This window comes from Gekko japonicus, unplaced genomic scaffold, assembly GCF_001447785.1.
Source record: "Gekko japonicus isolate JY-2015 unplaced genomic scaffold, Gekko_japonicus_V1.1 scaffold919, whole genome shotgun sequence".
NCBI classification, from domain to species: domain Eukaryota; kingdom Metazoa; phylum Chordata; class Lepidosauria; order Squamata; family Gekkonidae; genus Gekko; species Gekko japonicus.
The window spans coordinates 317,486-336,478 of record NW_015162505.1 but is presented as its reverse complement, the minus strand read 5'-3'; the positions used below and the strand labels follow the sequence as shown (position 1 = coordinate 336,478).

At 47.7% G+C, this 18,993-nt stretch overlaps 1 protein-coding gene across 1 annotated transcript in view; it reads left to right on the top strand.

The window, feature by feature from the left end:
- Positions 1-259: 259 nt before the first annotated feature.
- Positions 260-18,993, top strand: part of LOC107106043 (galactosylgalactosylxylosylprotein 3-beta-glucuronosyltransferase 1-like) — a 91,673-nt gene continuing 72,939 nt past the window's right edge. Inside the window, exon 1 of the mRNA XM_015406127.1 lies at positions 260-373. The gene's annotated coding sequence lies outside the window, so the exon portion shown is untranslated. The remainder of the gene's footprint in view (positions 374-18,993) is intronic.

Below are 18,993 nucleotides of genomic sequence, written 5' to 3'. Positions count from 1 at the left end.
GCCGCTTGCAACCCGGTCCGCCGGCGGCGCTCGAGTAGGGTGGCCTTAAAGAAATCTCCTCGCCTCCTTCCACGCCGAGCTCCGAGCGTTCAGCGGCGCCGCTTTGTAAGGAAGCTCCTGAAATCCGTTTCTCCCCAGTCGGCGGGAGGCTTTGCGAAGAGCCAGCCCGGGAGTCGGAGCGCCAAGGAAGCCGCCGCAGCAGCCACTGGGGGGCACGTGCTGCGCCCGCCGCCGGCCGACCTGGAGCCCGACGGACACCTGCCTGTCTGCCCTTCCCCTGCTGCCCGGTCGCCGGTAGTAGGTCTCCCGCCCGGGTGCTCCTGGAGATCGCTGTGACTGACCCATGAAGCAAACCGGCGCAGGGTTGTCTCAGGTAAGACACGAATGGATCTTGAATCCTCCGTCATCCTGCTTTTTTTTAAAAGGGGGATGGCGGATGGGGGAGAGGAACGACCTTGGTAGTAGTCTCTCTTTTTTGTTCTGCACACAACATTTGAAGAATAATAGATTGCGTTCCCCACTTTCTGCTAGCGGCGGGACAGGCTGGACACAGTGAACTTTGAAAGATGCTCTGCAAAAGAAATCTGGATTGTGAATTCGGTTGCTTGGGTTTTTTTATTATTATTTAGTCTTTTTATCGGGGATCAAATAATCTCCCACATCATGTCCCCCGGCCCAGGCTGAGCATCCCTGCTGTGCCCCCCTCTGTTGAGGGGGAAAAGAAAGATTAGATTTGGCTTTCTGCCTCTATCGAGATATCTCCTATTTAAGCACCAGTGATAGCATCTGAAGGAATATTGTCACAATGAATTGATTAACCCTCCCTCGACCTCCATTTGAGATGTTTCATTTGTGTCTTAAGGATGTGGCGGGGTGGGAGGGAAGGGATGCGCTGGTAAAGATAGCTGAGAAGCCCACTCACCTCGGGAGAAAGAACAAAGCATTGGCAGAGAACAGCAGGCAAGAGACCCATTCCATGCATTCTGCCACCACTGGTTGGTGGGATGGGGGAGTCTTAGTGCTGCAAAAGGTATTCCAAGATGCAGGAAATACAATTTTAGGAAGATGGTTTGGCAGGATGCATTTTCTCCAAACAAACTCTGAAAGCTGGTATAGGTCAGGGCACCATTTGACAATGAGACATAATAAAGTATTCTTGGGGTCTCTCTTACCGTTTGCCCTTGTCACTGTTGATCTAATCAGCTGTCTCCTGCGCTAGCGTTAACAGCTTTATTTGGGATGGATTTGACAGAAGCAAGAGTTTCACTTTTCTGACTGCCCTGCTCAGACCAGAACCGTAAGATGCCAGGCAGCAGGTGCAAACTGAGCTTGGTTTCCACAAACGGAGGGGCACGGCTCAGCGGTCCTGGCCGGAATCCTCACTTTCTGACGTGGAGCCCTTCTCCAAGGCTGGGAGGTTTGGGAAACAGTTTTAGTTGCAGGTTGGTGGTGCTGGGAAGCCACCCCTCCATGCACAAGAATGTCCCAGGGCCCAGCACAAGCATGAAAACCAGATTCCTGAGCAAAATCTGTGGCAAGATGTTGCACAGGCAACGCTCTTCATGCAAGGATTTGTCGGTGAGGATCTTCAGATTGTAAGTCACTGTACAAATGTGATCCTGCAGCTGCAAGTCTTAACCTTTGCAAGTGTAGGGATGTGTACAACCTAGCTTCAATGTCTGGGGATGCGTACAGAGCTAGCTGCCTTCGGGATGCTCCTGTGGCTTGAGAATCTGCGTGCCAAGGGGAAGTTGTAAGAAGTGCAATTCCCATCACCGTGTTGCAGCAAGAAAACCCTTATCGGCTGAAAAATCTCCCTGCTACGTGATTCTTTGAAAGCACAGGAAACTATTTGTTTGATCCAGATTTGTCTAATGATCTGATCTTGCACGCTCTGATCAGCAAGCAGCGGATCATGAATAACACTTTCCATATCCATTCTACCTCTGTGGCAGAGGGATGAGGTTTCCCCTGTGCACAAACTGGAGGGAATTTAGTATTTATTTAGTAGGGAATTTAGAATTTGGGAATCGGTTTGTCACACAGGTACAGGCTCGTCAAAGAAGATGGGCTTTGTGGCGGAGATTTCCTGTCGAGTGTACGCACTTGGTAGTGAAGTGATCCTAAGGGAGGAGAAAAGGGAAGCAGGGGTCAAGATGACAATGCAGGGACAGAGAGATTTCCAGGGATGCCCAAACTGGAATGGTAGATCAGAGTTCATACTTTTTTGCGAATCAAAGAGAGGTGAAGCGTGTAACAAGTGGATGTTGTGTGCTGAGAATGGGGGAAACTGGGAGAATATTGTAGGTCACACTTTGGGTTATGTTTTGCTTTTTTGTTGTCAAGCCACAGTTGACCTCGAAGGGTTTTCAAGGCAAGAGACCTTCAGGGATGGTTTGCCATTGCCTGCCTCCAATGTAGCAACCTTGGTGTTCCTTGGAGGACACCCATCCAAATACTAACCAAGGCTAACCCTGCTTAGCTTCTGAGATCTGATGAGATTGGGCTAGCTCAGGCTATTCAGGTCAGGGCATACTCTGGTCAGTAAGTAATAAAAGGGGATAAGCAGCTCTGAACAAAGTGGGCAGATGTTACTGCATGTGTTGAAGCATTCACATTTCTGGGCATATGTACTCTCTGAACAAAGTGGGCAGATGTTACTGCATTCACATTTCTGTACTCTGAGGCAGAACCTGGACCCAATGTGCTCACTCACAGAGAGTTGAACTGGCACCTGAAGAACCTGGATCCAGTTGATAAAGCACTCTGTATAGTCAACAGAAGGTTTTATTGCCCAGTGGCATTTGCAAATATCTCCCTGAAGGAGTGGATGAGAAACATGAGTCAGTGGCAGAAACCTAAGAAGGCTGATCTTCAGAGTGGTCTCTGCTGTGTCAGAAGAACGGCAAAGATGCCTCTTGGTAGTATGCACTGAAATGGGAGTCAGATCTGAATACTTGCTCTTTTGGCAGGCTACTAATGAAAGATGCAGCAGGTAAATGGCTTTGCGGCCAGCTTTTTTGTATCTCAAAGTGATACTTCACGCTGAGAACAAAAGTTGGTGGGTCAGCGTTTTTGGTTACCAGTCTCAGGTGAGGATCTAGGGTGGTGGTGCTGCTGAACACTGGTGAGCTGCCACATACTTTGTTTTTTCAGATGTTCTCCTGAGATTTTTTTAAAGTACACCTAAAAATGTAAAGCACAAGTGGTTGGTAACACAGAGATCATATAGATGCACACACTGGGGGAGACAAGACTAACTGTAGCTCCTTATTGAGTGTATGTTCAGTGGCACAAACTAATCCTATGAGAAGGGGAAATGGGAGGAGCCTAAAGGAGCCAAGGTGGCTGCATAAACAGCTTTTTAAAGACTTGAGAAATAAGAAATCATTTAGGAAATGAAAGGATGGTAGGGTTGCCAGCCTCCAGGCAGTGGCTGGAGATGTCCTGCTACTACAACTGATCTTCAGGCGACAGATCAGTTCACTTGGAGAGAATGGCTGCTCTGGAAGGTAGACTCTATGGCTACCCCATTGAAGTCCCTCCCCTCCCCTCCCCTCCCCAAACCCCGCCCTTTTCAGGCTCCACCCCAGAATCTCCAGGTATTTCCCAACCCAGAACTGGTAGCCCTAAAGGATGGCCTTATAACCAAGGATGAATATAAACAAATAAGCAGTGTTTTTAGAGAGAGAGTTAGGAATGCTAAAGCTCAGTATGAACAGGCTAGCAAGAGATGCTAAAAACGACAAAAAAGGGTTCTTTTCTTATGTTCAAAGTAAGAAAAAGAGCAAGGACATGGTAGACCCACTGCGGGGACAGGAAAGTGAAATTGTAACAGGTGATGAAGAGAGGGCAGAACTGCTCAATTCCTATTTTTCCTCAGTCTTCTTTTGCAAGGGAAATGATGCTCAACATGGCAAAAACAGAACACATGATGAGGGAAAGGAGTTGCAGCCTAGGATCTGCATAGGGGTAGTACATAAACACCTAGCTTCTTTAAATGAAACTTAAGTCCTCGGGGCCAGATGAACTGCATCCAAGGGTACTAAAAAAACTCGTGGATGTAATTTCTGAGCCTCTGTCCATTATTTTTTAGAATTATTGGAGAACAGGTGAGGTCCCATAAGATTTGAGGCAGGCAAATGTTGTCCCCATCTTCAAGAAGTGGGAAAAGGAGGATCTGGGTAATTATCGACCCATCAGCTTGACGTCTGTACCTGGAAAAGTTTTAGAACAAATCATCAGTCAGTCAGTCCTTGAGCACTTTGAAAGGACAGCTGTGATTACTAAGAGTCAGCATGGGTTTCTCAAGAACAAGTCATGTCAGACTAACCTTATCTCTTTTTTCAAGAAAGTTACTACCTTGCTGGATCAGGGGAATGCTGTAGACATAGTTTATCTTGATTTCAGTAAGGCTTTTGAGATGGTTCCACATTATATTCTTGTTGACAAATTGGTAAAGTGTGGTTTGGATCCTGTTAGGTGGATCTGTAACTAGTTAAGAGATTGCACCCAAAGAGTGCTTGTGAATGGTTCCCCATCCTCTTGGAGAGGAGTGACAGAGTGCCCCAAGGATCTGTCCTGGGACCTGTTTTGTTCAACATCTTTATCAATGATTTGGATGAAGGAATAGAGGGAACGCTAATTAAAGATTTGGATGAAGGAATAGAGGGGACGCTAATTAAATTTGCAGATGATACTAAATTGGGAGGGGTGGCAAATATGGTACAAGACAGAGTCAGGATGCAGAATGATCTTGACAGGCTGGAAAACTGGGCTAAAACAAAAAAAAATGGATTTCAGTGGAGATAAATGGAGATAAATGTAAAGTTCTGCATTTAGGTAGGAAAAATCAAATGCATAATTATACCATGGGAGAGACTTGTCTTGGCAGTTGTAGGTGTGAAAAGGATCTAGGGGTCTTAGTAAACCATACACTGAACATGAGTCAGCAGTGTGATGCGGTAGCTAAAAAGGCAGAAGTATAGTGTCCAGATCACACAAAGTGATGGTATTGCTTTACTCTGCTCTGGTTAGGCCTCACCTAGAGTACTGAGTTCAGTTTTGGGCACTGCAATTTAAGAAGGATATAGAGAAGCTGGAATGTGTCCAGAGGAGGGCAGCAAAGATGGTGAGGGGTCTGGAGGAAAGGTTGAAGGAGCTGGGTGTGTTTAGCATGGAGAGGAGAAGACTGAGAAGTATCTTCAAATACTTGAAGGGCTGTCACAGAGTTATTTTCTGTTGCCCCAGAAGGTTGGACCAGAACCAGTGGGTTGAAATTAAATCAAAAGAGTTTTCAGCTAAGCATTAGGAAGAACCTCCTGACAGTTGGAGCCAGGGGTCATTTCCTGCAGGAGCGCACAGGAGTGGAGCTCCGGCACTAAGGAGCTCAGGGGGCAGGTACATGCAACAAGCCCTGCCCCTTGCTTCCAGCAGCCCTCAGTCGGGCCGCGAGGAGCAAGAAACAGCCAGGTAAGTTGCAGAGCCCCCCCCCAGCCCACCTTCAGGTACAAGCTCTCCCTCCTCTGTGAGGAAGATCTGCACATCCCCCCCCCAATAGCTAGCAATCCAAAACAGTCCAGTGAAGACTGAGCAGTGGGTGTTGCCTTCTGACACACTTCCAGTCAGAGGGTGTGGCATATGCAAATAAGTTATGCAAATGAGCTCCTGCATCTCTTTTACTACGAAATGACCCCTGGTTGGAGCAGTTCCTCAGCAGAACAGGCTTCCTCGGGAGGTGGTGGGCTCTCCTTCTTTGGAGGTTTTCAAACAGAGGCTAGATGGCCATCTGACAGCAATGCTGAATCTGTGAACTTAGGCAGCTCATGAGAGGGAGGGCAGGGAAGGTTGCATCAGTGCTTAGTTCTTGTGGCCCTTTCTTACATGCCCAGGGAAATGCATATTGCCACTTTGGAGTCAGGAAGCAATTTTTCTCCAGGCCAGTTTGGCCAGGGATCGTGGAGGTTTTTTGTCATCTTCTGGGCATGGAACAGAGGTCACTGGGGGTGGTGGAAGGGAACTATTTGTGAATTTCCTGCATTGTGCTGGGGGTTGGACTAGATGACCCTGGAGGTATCTTCCAACTCTATGATTCTATGGCAACCCCAGATTTCTTTACTGTGCACCATACGGAAGGATCCTGACATGCTGACTGAATATGGACCGCTGTCTGTCTCTAGTCCCTGCATGTTTGGTGCTGGAAACCTCTTAGATTCCTCTTATGAAGGGATCTGGGCAGGAGGAGCTAGGCAGGCCATTCCTATGATCTTTCTGTGCCAGGCTACTGCAATGCCTCTGGAGTATAGTCATGATCCCATGTGTTCCCAGCAGCAAAATCAAAAGCTCAGTGATTGCATTAGAAATGAGTATCAGTATAACAACACCAAGAGCCACTCCCAAAGAACAACTGCATTGCAGCCTACTGATCACAATAAAGTTTTGCAGTGATGCCCCTATATTTAGTTGTGCATGGAAGGTACCAGTCAACCTGCAGCAATGGCAGGGATGCAATAATGACATCACAGAAGTCCCAACGCCCCCCCCCCACGCGCACACCACAAGTAAGTATACTCCGAGTCCCTAGATGCACCCACAGTGCTTCCACTATCAATATTTTCCAATGGACAGGAGGAGAGCAACTGACCTCTCTGCAGACTGAGGGCTAAAACCACAAACTCAGCCACCAGCAGCCTGCAAATAACCTGATTGTCCTGGAACAAAGAAAGGGATGGAAGAATTACTATTCCAATCACAACAATCCATGCAGATTCCTAGTTAGGAGGCCTATTGGTGAAAGACAGCGATGCTTCCTCGACGTCAGACTGGAATTGAATTGTGAGCACCAATATAACTTTGTGAGAAAAGCATAGGCTCAGCATACAAATCATTCCAGATGTGCATACACAGTCACACACCTTGATACAGTGTAGTGCTATGGCCAATTAAAGTGATTGCATGTTGCCTATAACAGCCTCTTTGGTACTCAGAGATGACTTTCTTTCTTTCTTTCTTTCTTTCTTTCTTTCTTTCTTTCTTTCTTTCTTTCTTTCTTTCTTTCTTTCTTTCTTTCCTAACCTCATTTCCCCCATCTAAGCTCATCTCTCCCATGAACATTGGCTGTTTGCCCTTCCCACAGGTTTTTTTCCCCAGCAGACCTTGCTATCTATCAACCAGCTTTTACATTATGACAGCAGCATGGTCACAGTTATCACAAGAGTACGCTGAACACCTGGGGCCTCCCATCTCTTATTTATTTTTCAGGACATTTATATACTGGCTCTCCAGAGACCTACTTGAGGCAGCTTAGAACTAAAACAATAAAACAAATCAATTAAAACACAAGCATTAAAAACCAAAGCCATTAAAACAATCCACTAAAAAGGGAATGTTTTAGCCAGCCACCTAAAGGGAAGCAGGTTAGGTGCCAGCAAGCCTCATGGGGGGAGAGCATTCTGAAGGTGATATGCCACAGCTGAAAAGGCCCTGCCTTTGGTCACTACCCACCTCACCTCTGCAGGTAGGGGAACAGAGAACGGGGCTTCAGATGAGGATCTTAACTGGTGGGCTGGATGACAGAGGTGGAGGTGATCCCTTCAAGTACCCTGATCCCAAGCCATGTAGGAAAAGTTGTAAAAAGAAGCACTTTGAATTGTGCCCAGAAAGAGATGGGCAGCCAGTGCAGATCTTTCAGCAACTCACAACAATAGCCTGCCTGCCTCATTTTGGATCAGCTGAAGTTTCTAAACAGTTTTCAAAGGCAGCCCCACTGAAAATGCATGGTGTGTGCATTAAGTGCCATCCAGTCACTTCTGACTTATTGTAATCCTATGAATTAAGTACCACCAAAATGTTCTATTGTTAACAGCCTTGCTCAGGTCTTGCAAATGGAGGACCATGGCGTCCTTGATGGAGTGAGTTAAAATGCATTTCAGTAATCTAACCTGGATGTGAGCAGAACATGGACCACCATGGCCAAATCATGCTTTTTAAGGATAGGGACATAACTGGCGTATCAGGCGAAGCTGGTAAAAGGTGCTGCGTGCCACAGAAAACTACTTGAGCCTGCAGCCGTAGGCCAGGATCTAGAAGCACCCCCAATTTATCAACCTGCTCCTTCGCAGAGTGCAGCCCTCTCCAGGATGTTTGTTATTGACCAACAACACTTCATTCTTGTCTGTTTATTGCCCCTCATCCATCCAGTTACCTTCTCCACAAACCCATTTAGCTCAGATATTAAGGAAAACTAGAGCTGGGTGTCATCTAGGGATGTGCATTGGTTTGTCTGAACCGAATGCACCCCCGAAAATGGCCCATTCGGACCCCTTTCGGGCTGCTGCAGGCCGATTCAGATTCTCTGATCTGAATCTGCTTGCCGCCGAATTTCGGCGGCAATTCGGCCCCATTATATCCTATGGGCCATTGAAGTCAATGGTGAAAACATACGGTATATTCTGGGGGCTGGAGGGGAAGGGGTTTGAGGGAGAGGCTGCAAACTAGCAGGGTAGCTGCTGGAGCCTCTCCCCAAGATACCAACCATGTTTGAAGAACATTGGACCAGGGGGTCCAATTCTGCAGGCCCCCAAACAGGTTGCCCCTATCCATTGTTCTCTATGGTGGGGAAAAAGTTACTTTTTCCCCACCATAGAGAACAATGGAGGGGATAGGGGCAACTTGTTTGACGGCCCGTAGAATTGGACCCCCTTTTTCCAATGCTCTTGAAACTTGGTAGGTATTTTGGGGAGAGGCTCCAGCAGCTACCCTGTGAGTTTGGAGTCTCTCCTTTAAGCCCCCTCCCCCCAGCCCCCAGAATATACCCTATGTTTTCGCCATTGACTTCAATGGCCTATAGGATATACTGGGGCTGAAATTGACATTCCAGTTGGAAAGACTCCCGGCTGGTACTGACGAAACTGACATGCGGGAGTCTTACTGCCAAGAGAAATTGATTCTGCCTGATTCCTCCGAATCCGAATGGGCCGATCTTTTTTTTTGCACACCCCTAGTGTCATCCACATATTTGTGGAACCTCACTGTAGATCAGTGGTTCCCAAAGTGGGCAGTACTTCCCCCTGGGGAGCGCTGAAATGATCCAGGTGCAGATCCACAAACTATCCTTTTGTCTACTTCTTGAAGGTAGATTTCCAGGGGGGCGCTGAGTAATTTTTTTTCTGAAAAGGGGGTGGTAGGCCAAATAATTTGGGAACCTCTGCATGTAAATCTTCAAGATGGCTTCTCCCAAGCATTTTGTGTATGCGTGGAACAGCATGGGGGACACAGTGGACCCTTGAAGGGACTCCGTAGTACAAATGCTGCAGGGCTAAGCAACAGTCCACCACACTTACTTTCTGGAATTGGCAGGTCTCCCTTGAAAGGCTGTGGGCATGACACAGGTCCTCAGCTTTGGCAGGGTACCAGCGTGGAGACCCCATTGTTCCTTTCAGTATGCCCTGTCATTAAGTCATCTGAGCCAAGTGAACAATTTTGTGTATGTGTGTGTGTATGGTGGGGAGGGTTCTCTATCTGACAACAGTCATAATCTGACAACAGTCATAAGAGCAGAGTCCCAAATAAGCCAGTTATAAAGTACTGAGTCTGATGCAGCTCATTCTTTATTGTATACTGGAGAACTTGAGATCCAGTAGCTGGGCCAGAGGCCGGCTTATATCCCCGTAGTAAACCACACACAACACACACACACACACCCGTGATAGAATATTTACAGTGCACCCAAGTCCCATAGGTCCATTCTCGGATCCTAGCCGTCCGATAGGTGCGGCCCTGGATCCGTTTGGGCTATTGCCTCTGGAAGCAAAGCTTGGGCCATTCGCATGGCCACGTGCAGACCGGACCACATTCATGTTTTCTCCAGGTACACAACACCAGTCATGGGTTTCACGAACTGTGTCAATCAGGGTATGAGTTTTGACAGCATAGGGCAGTGGAGGTCACCATGGGTTTTGTTCTTGCAAGGCTCTTGTGCCTTTGAGAGTGGCATGACCAAAAGAAAAGTAGCGGAGGCAGCATTTCCCTTTGTTGCGCTGCTGTGCTGGGTGCAACTGTCCCTGTTACAGATCTGCCTGCCTAGCCACTTTCAAAGGCACAGGAACTCTACAAGAACAAAGCCACAACAAGCCTACATTACAACCTCTGGCCTCTTGCTGCTGCTGCCACTATGGGCCTTGCTGCTGGCCTGCGTGGTACAGAACATGTGATTATTGGAAGGCTGTGATTATTGGAAGGCTGCCTGCTTGCCTGTGGAGAGAGAAAAAAAGAAATACGGGGATTGCAATGCACAGTAGGTGGCATCTGCAGCAGAGAGTGCCCAATACTGAGTGATCTTTGAATGGGTAACTGAGAAATGGTGCCACCCTCTAGGGGCTATTTCCATTCTGTGTGTTTCAGCCGAAATTGCCATTCATCCAATGAGCGTGCACACAACTGGAAACCTCCCTGATATCTAAGTTTGGGGCCTTAACTATTGAGGAAGGTGAAGGCACCATGCACCCATGTGCCACAGGGGGTTTCCGTTTCCAGCCACTGTTTGTTCCGCTGCTGTGTAACCCTGCGGGGAAGAATATGGCAGGGGTGCTTGGCCAGCCCTGGCTCTGCTGCCCTTTTGAAATGGGGCCTCCCTTTTGCTCTGTCTCCAACCTGGGCCGGTTCATCCCTCCTTGGGCAACCCTCTGTCTTCCATGACCAGATAAGAAAATGTGAAGGCTTGTAATTCTGATCCAGATAGGAGCTTGCCAATAGAGAAGTGCCAGCTCAATCAGTGCTTTGATGATGAGACCTGTTGGACACCAATTAGAGATTTCTTAAGGTATAAACTGTAATTATGTCATTTGGGGTATAAGACCTATTGCCCTTCCTGGTTGGGGCAGAATACAGCTTGGTGGTACTGGGTGCCAAGGTATCCAGTCCTGTATCCTCCTGATTATTGCAATAAACAGATATTTATCCAACACCTGGACTCCAACCATGCGTTCCTTATTCAGCCCTGGGGGCACATGGGGCACTGATTTGTGCATCACTTTGTGCAGGCAACCTGGGAGGTGCGGTTCCAAGCTGTTGACTAAGGGAAGGTCATTGAGCCAGTACATGGTCGCAGCGCAGGAGGAACAGACACCAAGGGAGTTGGAGCGCTTTGGGGGGCAGGTAGAGGGGCCAGCAATGGAGGTATTTGGGAGTCGAGGCCCGTGCTTCTTACTTAACTGGGTTGCTTTGTCCTTGAAGCAGCAGTTGCTGGAGGTGTCTGTGTCTGGAATATTGAGGCAGCATACCGGTAACAGCCTGAGAAGATGCCTTATCCATCTTCTCTTCTTCTGTTTATTATTCAGCTGTGCACGGTTTGTACAAAGTGCTCCCTTTTGTGCTAAATGCCCTTTCAATATTCCCTCTTATCAGTCTCTCCATATGTGTGCTCCCAGTCCCCCTTTTCTCTTTTCCGGGGGGGGGGGGGGGGGGAGACCGCCATGACTCCAAGCTTTGATACACATGGTCTGCCCTCCTTGACTTCAATAAGGTGTCTCGGAACTGGTCTCTGGGTTAGGCAGGATCTTATCTTCATAGATGGAGGGGGGGCAAGCTGTCTAGGGCTAGCACTTAACCTCTGCTGGTTTTCCTTGTGTACGTGTAAAGTGCTGCCAATTCACAGCCAACTTACGGAGACCCCAGCAAGGGGGTTTCAAGGCAAGTGAGAAGCAGAAGTGGTTTGCCATGGCGTTCCTCCGCACAGCTTTCCTTGGTGGTTTCCCTCCCATGTACTGAGCCTGCTTAGCTTCTGAGATCTGACGAGATCAGGCTATACAATGCCGCCTTCTCTCCCCTGGTTTTCTTTACTCCATCTCTTTCGGTGGCTTGTCTGGGTGGGAGCAATCTCTAAAGGAGCATAAGATTCCGCCCTGTTCTTCCCCAGACTCCGCTCATTGTTGCTGGTGAGAGCCAGAGTGGTGTAGTGGGTTTGATTCCCCATTCTTCCACATGAAGCCAGCTGGGTGACCTTGGGCCAGTCACAGTTCTCTCAGAGCTCTCTCAGCCTCACCTGCCTCACAGGGTGACTGTTGTGGGGAGAGGAAGGGAAGGCAATTGTAAGCCACTCCAAGACTCTTTAGGGTAGTGAAGGGTGGGGTATAAAACCAACTCTTCTTCTGATGCAGGCAACTTCCCCAAAGTGTGATGGGGGTAACATATGCAACAAACGGTGTCCTCATTCCAGCATAAGTCCACTGTGCCACCACAGCTTTTCATTCTGTCAGCACGAGGGGCTTCAGCACTGGCAGTAGAACTGTTGTGCTGGGGATGGGTAGGAAGGGATGTGGTGCACTGTCTTTCAGAATGCCAGGGAGTGGAAGCTGTAGGTCCCCCCCCCACCCCACCCAGGGCCTGGGCACAGAGGGAGTGTGATTACTACCCTTGCCTCATGGGAACAGCAGCAGCCACTTAGCATTGCTTTCCATGCACTTAACTCGGCTGTGAATAAAGGCTTGGGGGAGCAGGAAGGGAGGAGAACCCATAGCAATTAAAGCTCAATATCGTGTGATTTGAAAGTCTATTGATATTGAATCAAAGCGTGCTACATGCCAAAGCCTGTCCGAATTACCAACAAGCCGAAGATCCATTAATAAATCGTTTCCCCACTTTTAGAGCAATCTTTGCCCTGGGAGTGCTATTCAAGCCATTTGAGGGAGTGGGAGCTGAGGCAGAAATGCAGCCCACCTCTGGTGCGAAGGGAAGCAGCAGGCTATGCGCCCTCCCTGCGCATCAATAGTGCAAGGGCTTTTTGCACTAAGGAGTTTGGCACAAATATAAATGGGGGGGAGGCCTGCTGAGTAGTCCAAGAATGCAGGGCTGCTAATAAAACTGAACATTTGTTTGGAAGACTGGCACATCATCAGTCCCGTGGCACTGACATAATGTAGCGGTTAAGTGTGCAAGCTGGGGCCCCATTCAGGTCTCTGCCCAGCCCAGCCTCCACAGGCAGCCTTGCCCCTGCCATGTCCCGAGTAAAGGAGAACAACTACTGGCTGTTGAAAGGATTCTCATGTTGTGTGATGCCCTTTGAGCACTTGAAATACACTCTGTAACGGCTCCATGTTGTTTTTATTATTGAAGCACAGTTGCATGTTCAAGGGGATCACAACTGCACTGTCAGCAGCCCTCTAAGAGGCTCCTTTCCCTGGGTGTTTTTTATAATGCATAATTGACACAATCCATTTTTTAAAAAGAAGTCTCCTGTGTTCAGGCACCAACAATGGAAATGGGAGTGATGCAAAAGCATACCGGGACTTTTATCCAACCCCTGTGGGGTTCCTCCTGTGGTCACATGTGGGAGAGGCTCTCGATGTGGGGGGGGGGATTGTACCCAGCCGCATCATAATGACAGCAATTACCCTGCAGATGTTCAAGGAAAGGGGGTCTCTTGCAGGACTCATCATTGATTTTACCGTTTGCAGCAAACTGACTTTTTGTGTGCATTAATCCTTACCGATGTGCACGAGATCCCTACCTTTTGTATATGTGGCTGTTCACTAGTGCATTATATCCCATCCCTTTAAGAAACAGGACAAGTATGTTTTGTAGCAGAGGTCCACTCAGGGCCTTCCCTTTAGCAATTATGTACATATCTCCAGCAAGCACAGGAAACAAGCCCTAGTCCCGCCCCCCCCCCGCCCCCGACCATTCACACACTGTCTGCAAGGATAGCTTCTTCTGCTCTTATTATGTGATATTGTCTGCCCAAGTGAAGTGCTGGTAAAGGAATATTCCTTCCCTCTGTTGATGATCTTCAGACTGAGGTCGGTGATGGTGGTAGAAAGTGCCGTTGGAGTCACAGCTGATTTGTGTTGACCCCAAAGGATTTTCAAGGCAAGAGACTTCAGAGGTGGTTTGTCATCACCTGCCTCTGTGGCACAAGCCTGGACTTCCATGAAGGTCTCTCATCCAAGCTCTAATAGGGGCCGACCCTACTTAGCTTCTGAGGGGGTTGGGTTGGTCTGGGCTATCTAGGTCAGGGATAACTTAAAGTTGCCAATTTTTAAACTTTTAAACTGTCTTCTGCAGCTCTGCCCTTCTAGTAGTTTGCTAATCACAGCTAGCAGCAAGTGATGATGTTGATCTTCATGCTGTGAAAAGTTTTATCTCCTGGCTGAGCGGATGATAAAGGCAAAGGAGGAGTGGCCTGTAGAAGAAATTGACAACCTTGTGAGCATGGAAAATATTGCTGTGTCTTGTCTCCTAGTGGGAGTGCAGCATGATTAATTATTAGGTAGCATCTCTTTGGACCTTCGTTTCTTCCCAAGGCTCTATCAGAATAATCTATTTGGGAGCCTGTAGACTGACTTCTGTTGCCATTTGAATCTGTGTGTGAGGGATCAGTCAGAGGGATGGTTGGGAACAAGCCCAGGTTGCTGGGAAGCCCATGTTGGACAGCTGGACTAATCACATACGGTGCTGTTACTGTCAGGTTGATAATTTGGTCTCAGAGAACAGGCTTACCATGCACATTTTTTAGATTGAGTTGATAGGATAAAAGCGTATATGACTACGCCACTTTATCTGTTCTTACGACAGGCACCTTAGGAGGTAGGTGGGGCTGAGGGAGTTCTGAGAGGATTGTGATTGGCCCATGGTCACCCAGCAGGCTTCATGTGGAGGAGTGGGGAATCAAGCCAGTTCTTCAGATTAGAGGCCGCTGCTCTTAACCACTACACCATGCTGGCTCACCTACTTCCCGATCCTTTTAACTGGAGATGCTGGTGATGAACCTGGGACCTTCTGCACACAAAGCAGATGTCCTGCCATGAGCCGTGGCCTCACACCCAGTAGATCAAATAGATAGGCAGTGACTCATTCCAGATCATCCCAGTGATTTCCTGGCTCTGTAGGGGTTTGAAGAACCCAGGTCACCCCACTTCGATACCACACTGGCTGCCAATAAAGGCTTTGATTCTCATTGATGCTGCACTGCATTCCAAGAATAAATCGCACACCACTCGTGCTACATTCCCCATCTAAATTGCAGGCATGGATGTAAGTTTTTAAAACTTCATGGGCCCTACTTGCTGCTCCCCTTTGAATTTCATGGGGAGCAGACATTTCATGGGGAACTGCCATGAACTGCCTTTAAAATCTGTGGAAGTTTGTAGTGGCTCTTCAGTTCATGAAGTTCACTTTGCTATCCGTGAACCACTCAAAATTTGTCATGAACTTTTGTTTGTGAGCTGATTTCATGCCCATCCGTACTTTAGAGCATATGTTTTAGAAAGGTGAACCAGATATCCGAAAAGTCAGACGCAGTGCACAGGCTGTGACCTGTGTTCATGGCATTTGTGCTCTCAGCATCTTGTTGATGTACTACGGGGGGGGGGGGGGGAGCGTCTAATGGTGAGTGTATTTTCCACCCCTTGCCTCCTGCACGAATGCTTTCTTCCTTTTCCCTCCCTCCCTGTCCTTTGTTTTCTGTACTGGGATTTGTCTAGTTCTGTGCATGTGTGTGTTCATAAGAAACAAGATGTTGGCACAGTTAGGTGTGAGTCACTCAGACTGCTAGAAATACACTACACTTGACTTTTCAGATGTCTGATTCTCCTTTCTGAAGAATGTGCCCAAAGGATTCTCTTTACTTGCTAGTTTGAGGTTAAAAATGGGGGGGGGAGTCAGTTGTTTGTCTGATGGATCCACTGATTCCTCTGTCATTATAGAGACAGCAACATTTATGTAGAGCAGAATGACTGAGTGCTTGAAGGATACTCCTCCTCCCCCTTTTAGCGATTCCCAAGCAAGGTCGTTTATAGGTGCACAGAACAAGCCATGGTTGAAGCTATTTCCCCTCCTTTCCAGCTTCGCTGTCTGCAAAGTGACAAGCCTGTAGCCCATGTGGGAACCATTGTGGCTGAGAACGTGGGCTATAAATGTTTGAAATAAATAAAAACATATACAGCTTCCAGGGTGAGGGATTAGCTGGGGATTCTCTGTAGGGGTAAAGCAACGAGCCATGGTTCACACTACCCATGATTAAAGTGTTTATGTTTGCATTGGGCCTTAATTATTCAGTCCCAAAGGGATTTGGGAAATGTCATAGAGGGACAGTTCTGATGTAACCTTTGCTATGCTGTAGAGGCAACCGTGGTGGTGGTAGCAGGGTAATGGTAGCAAGAATGGGACGTTGCCACTTATTTGGGAGTTACAGCTATACCTGACACTCCCAAAATCTCCAGTTCGGCATAGTGGTTAGAGTGTTACACTAGGATCTGGGAGACCTAGATTCAAATCCTCACAGTGCCGCCATGCTTTCTAGAGAGCCAGTTTGGTGTAGTGGTTAGGAGTGTGGACTCTAGTGTGGGAGGACTGGGTTAGATTCCCCACCCCTCCACATGCAGCTGCTAGTGTGACCTTGGTTCAGACTGAGCAGGCTGAAATTAAACCCGGCGAAGACGGAGGTCTTGCGCTTGAGTCGGACCGGACCGGGATTAGGGCTCCCACTCCCGACCTTCGATGGGGCACCTTTGGCGCCAGCTTCGGAGGTTAGGAGCTTGGGAGTGCTCCTGGACCCCACTTTAACGATGGAGGCCCAGGTGGCAGCCACTGCCAGATTGGCCTTCTACCATCTTCGGCTGGTGAGGCAGTTGGTTCCTTTCCTCGACCGCAACGACCTAGCTACAGTGATCCATGCAATGGTCACCTCAAGGCTAGACTACTGCAACGCTCTCTACATGGGGCTGCCTCTGTCGCAAATCTGGAAGCTGCAGCTGGTGCAGAATGCCACGGCTAGGTTGTTGATGGGCGCCCCTAGGTGGGAGCACACCCGACCTATGCTGAAAGCGCTGCACTGGCTTCCTATAGCGTACCAGATTCGCTTCAAAGTGCTGGTGCTTACCTTTAAAGCCCTACATGGCCTGGGTCTGACATACCTGAGGGACCACATTTCCCCACATATTCCCCAAAGAGCACTTCGGTCGGGGTCACAACACCAGCTGGTGACCCTGGGCCACAAAGAGGCTAGGCTTGCAGCAACAAGGGCCAGGTCTGTAAAGTTGTTCCCCATACATTCCAAGGAGGAGGCTGAGAGGAACCACATTACTTGGCAGAGGGATTGCAGAGCTGTCAAAATGGAGTGATGCTTTGAATGAGAGCTTTAATAAAAGGATGCCACCCTCCCAACCACTCCATGGTTACCATGCAACAATAATGTGAATGGTCAATAACACTGGATAAAATATAGGCATTGTCAAAGCCTGTTGTCTGACCACAGCCATAGGAAGCTTTTTCAGTTACAAATAACCTGATGGGGTACATATGAAACTGCCTTATATACCGTCAGATTTTTGGTCCAGTTTGGTATAGTGGTTAGAAACATGGACTCTAATCTGAGAGAACTGGGTTTGATTCCCCACTCCTCCACATGCAGCTGCTGAATGAAAATAAATAAATAAATAAGTTATTTCAGAGCTGTTCTCTCACGGGCAGTTCTCTCAGAGCTCTCAGCCCCACCTACCTCACAGGGTGTCTGTTGTGGGGAGGGGAAGGGAAAGGAGATTGTAAGCTGCTCTGAGACTACTTCGGGTAGTGAAGGGTAGGATATGCATCCAATCTCTTCTTCTTCTAGGTGACCTTGGTTAGTCTCTCAAGGAGTGTTCAGATGTTATGACCATGCATACCAGGAGTTTGCAATCGCTGCACATTGTAAATGCATACTACCTATTAGCCTTTTAATACCCCTTTTTTGTTTTTTGGCAGTCTCATTTAATGTTAATAAAAAGCAAATCTGCATATTTTTCAATAAAAACATGTGTGTAATATTTGTTCATGTCTTGCGGCTCTCAAACATCTGACGTTTATTCTATGAGGCTCTTACGGTAAGCAAGGTTGGCCACCCCTGGGCTAAAGCATCAGTGGATTCTAATGAAACTACCTTTAGCATCCATATAAGCAGCCCTGATAATATCCTGTATCCCTTCTCCAATCCTACTTTGCCTCCAAATTGCTACCATAAGACCAAATATTTGGAGAACTCTCCTATCTCTGTTTCATAATACAAAGCAATTTAATAATACAGAACAACCCATAATGTTAGAAGCAAAGTAGGCATGTTGATATGTTTCATTGGTTCAAATTCCGAAGCTTTCAAGCTAAGTGGAGCTCTTCTTACGGCAGAATAAAAATGTAGCTTGTCTTTAGTTATAGAGAGAATAAAGATTACAGGCAGACAAAATCCCAGTCGTTTTAGCCAAAGAGGCTTCGTGTAACTAGTTCACTCGGTGACTCTCATGGGATGTTTCCAGTGCAGGCATGAACATTGATAAGTACGAATTGGATGCAATGAAAAAGCTCTTTCTGTGAAAGGTAATGTTTCACATTATCCAGCTATGATGTGATCCATATAAAAAAATATGGTTATACGGCACAGCCTTAAATTATACAGTTACTGCATTGCCTGTAAGGGAAAATTCTTTTCTTCCCTCCCTGAAAAAGGTCTGGCTGGTTCAAGATGAAATATGACTAATTTTTGGACTGTGGATTACTGATTGCCTCTAAATGAGAATCCTCCCTAAATTATAACAATACTAGCAGTAAAGCCCGTTGTGAAAACAATACAACGGGATCTAGAAAGAGGCTCTGGGGGAGTGCTCTGGCTTTGGGCAAACAGGGTCAATTTGCTGTGGTGACCTAAGCAGGGTATAATGACATAGTCCACTGTTTTCTCTGGAGGAGTTAGATGTCATAATTTTCTTGTTTGTCATATGTATAATGACGGCAATAAAAAATTGTAAACATTAAATCGGCTCATGCAGACACCTCCCACCTCCGATCGCCGCCCGGAGTGGGTTGGGGGGGGCGGGGAAAGGCTGGAGTGGGTTGGGGGGGGAAGCTGACAGTGGTTTGTTGGGAAAGCCTGGAGTGGGTTGGGGGGATAGCCTGGAGTGGGTTGGGGGGGAAGCCTGGAATGGGGTGGGGGCGGGGAAAGCCTGGAGGGGGTTGGGGCGGGGAAAGGCTGGG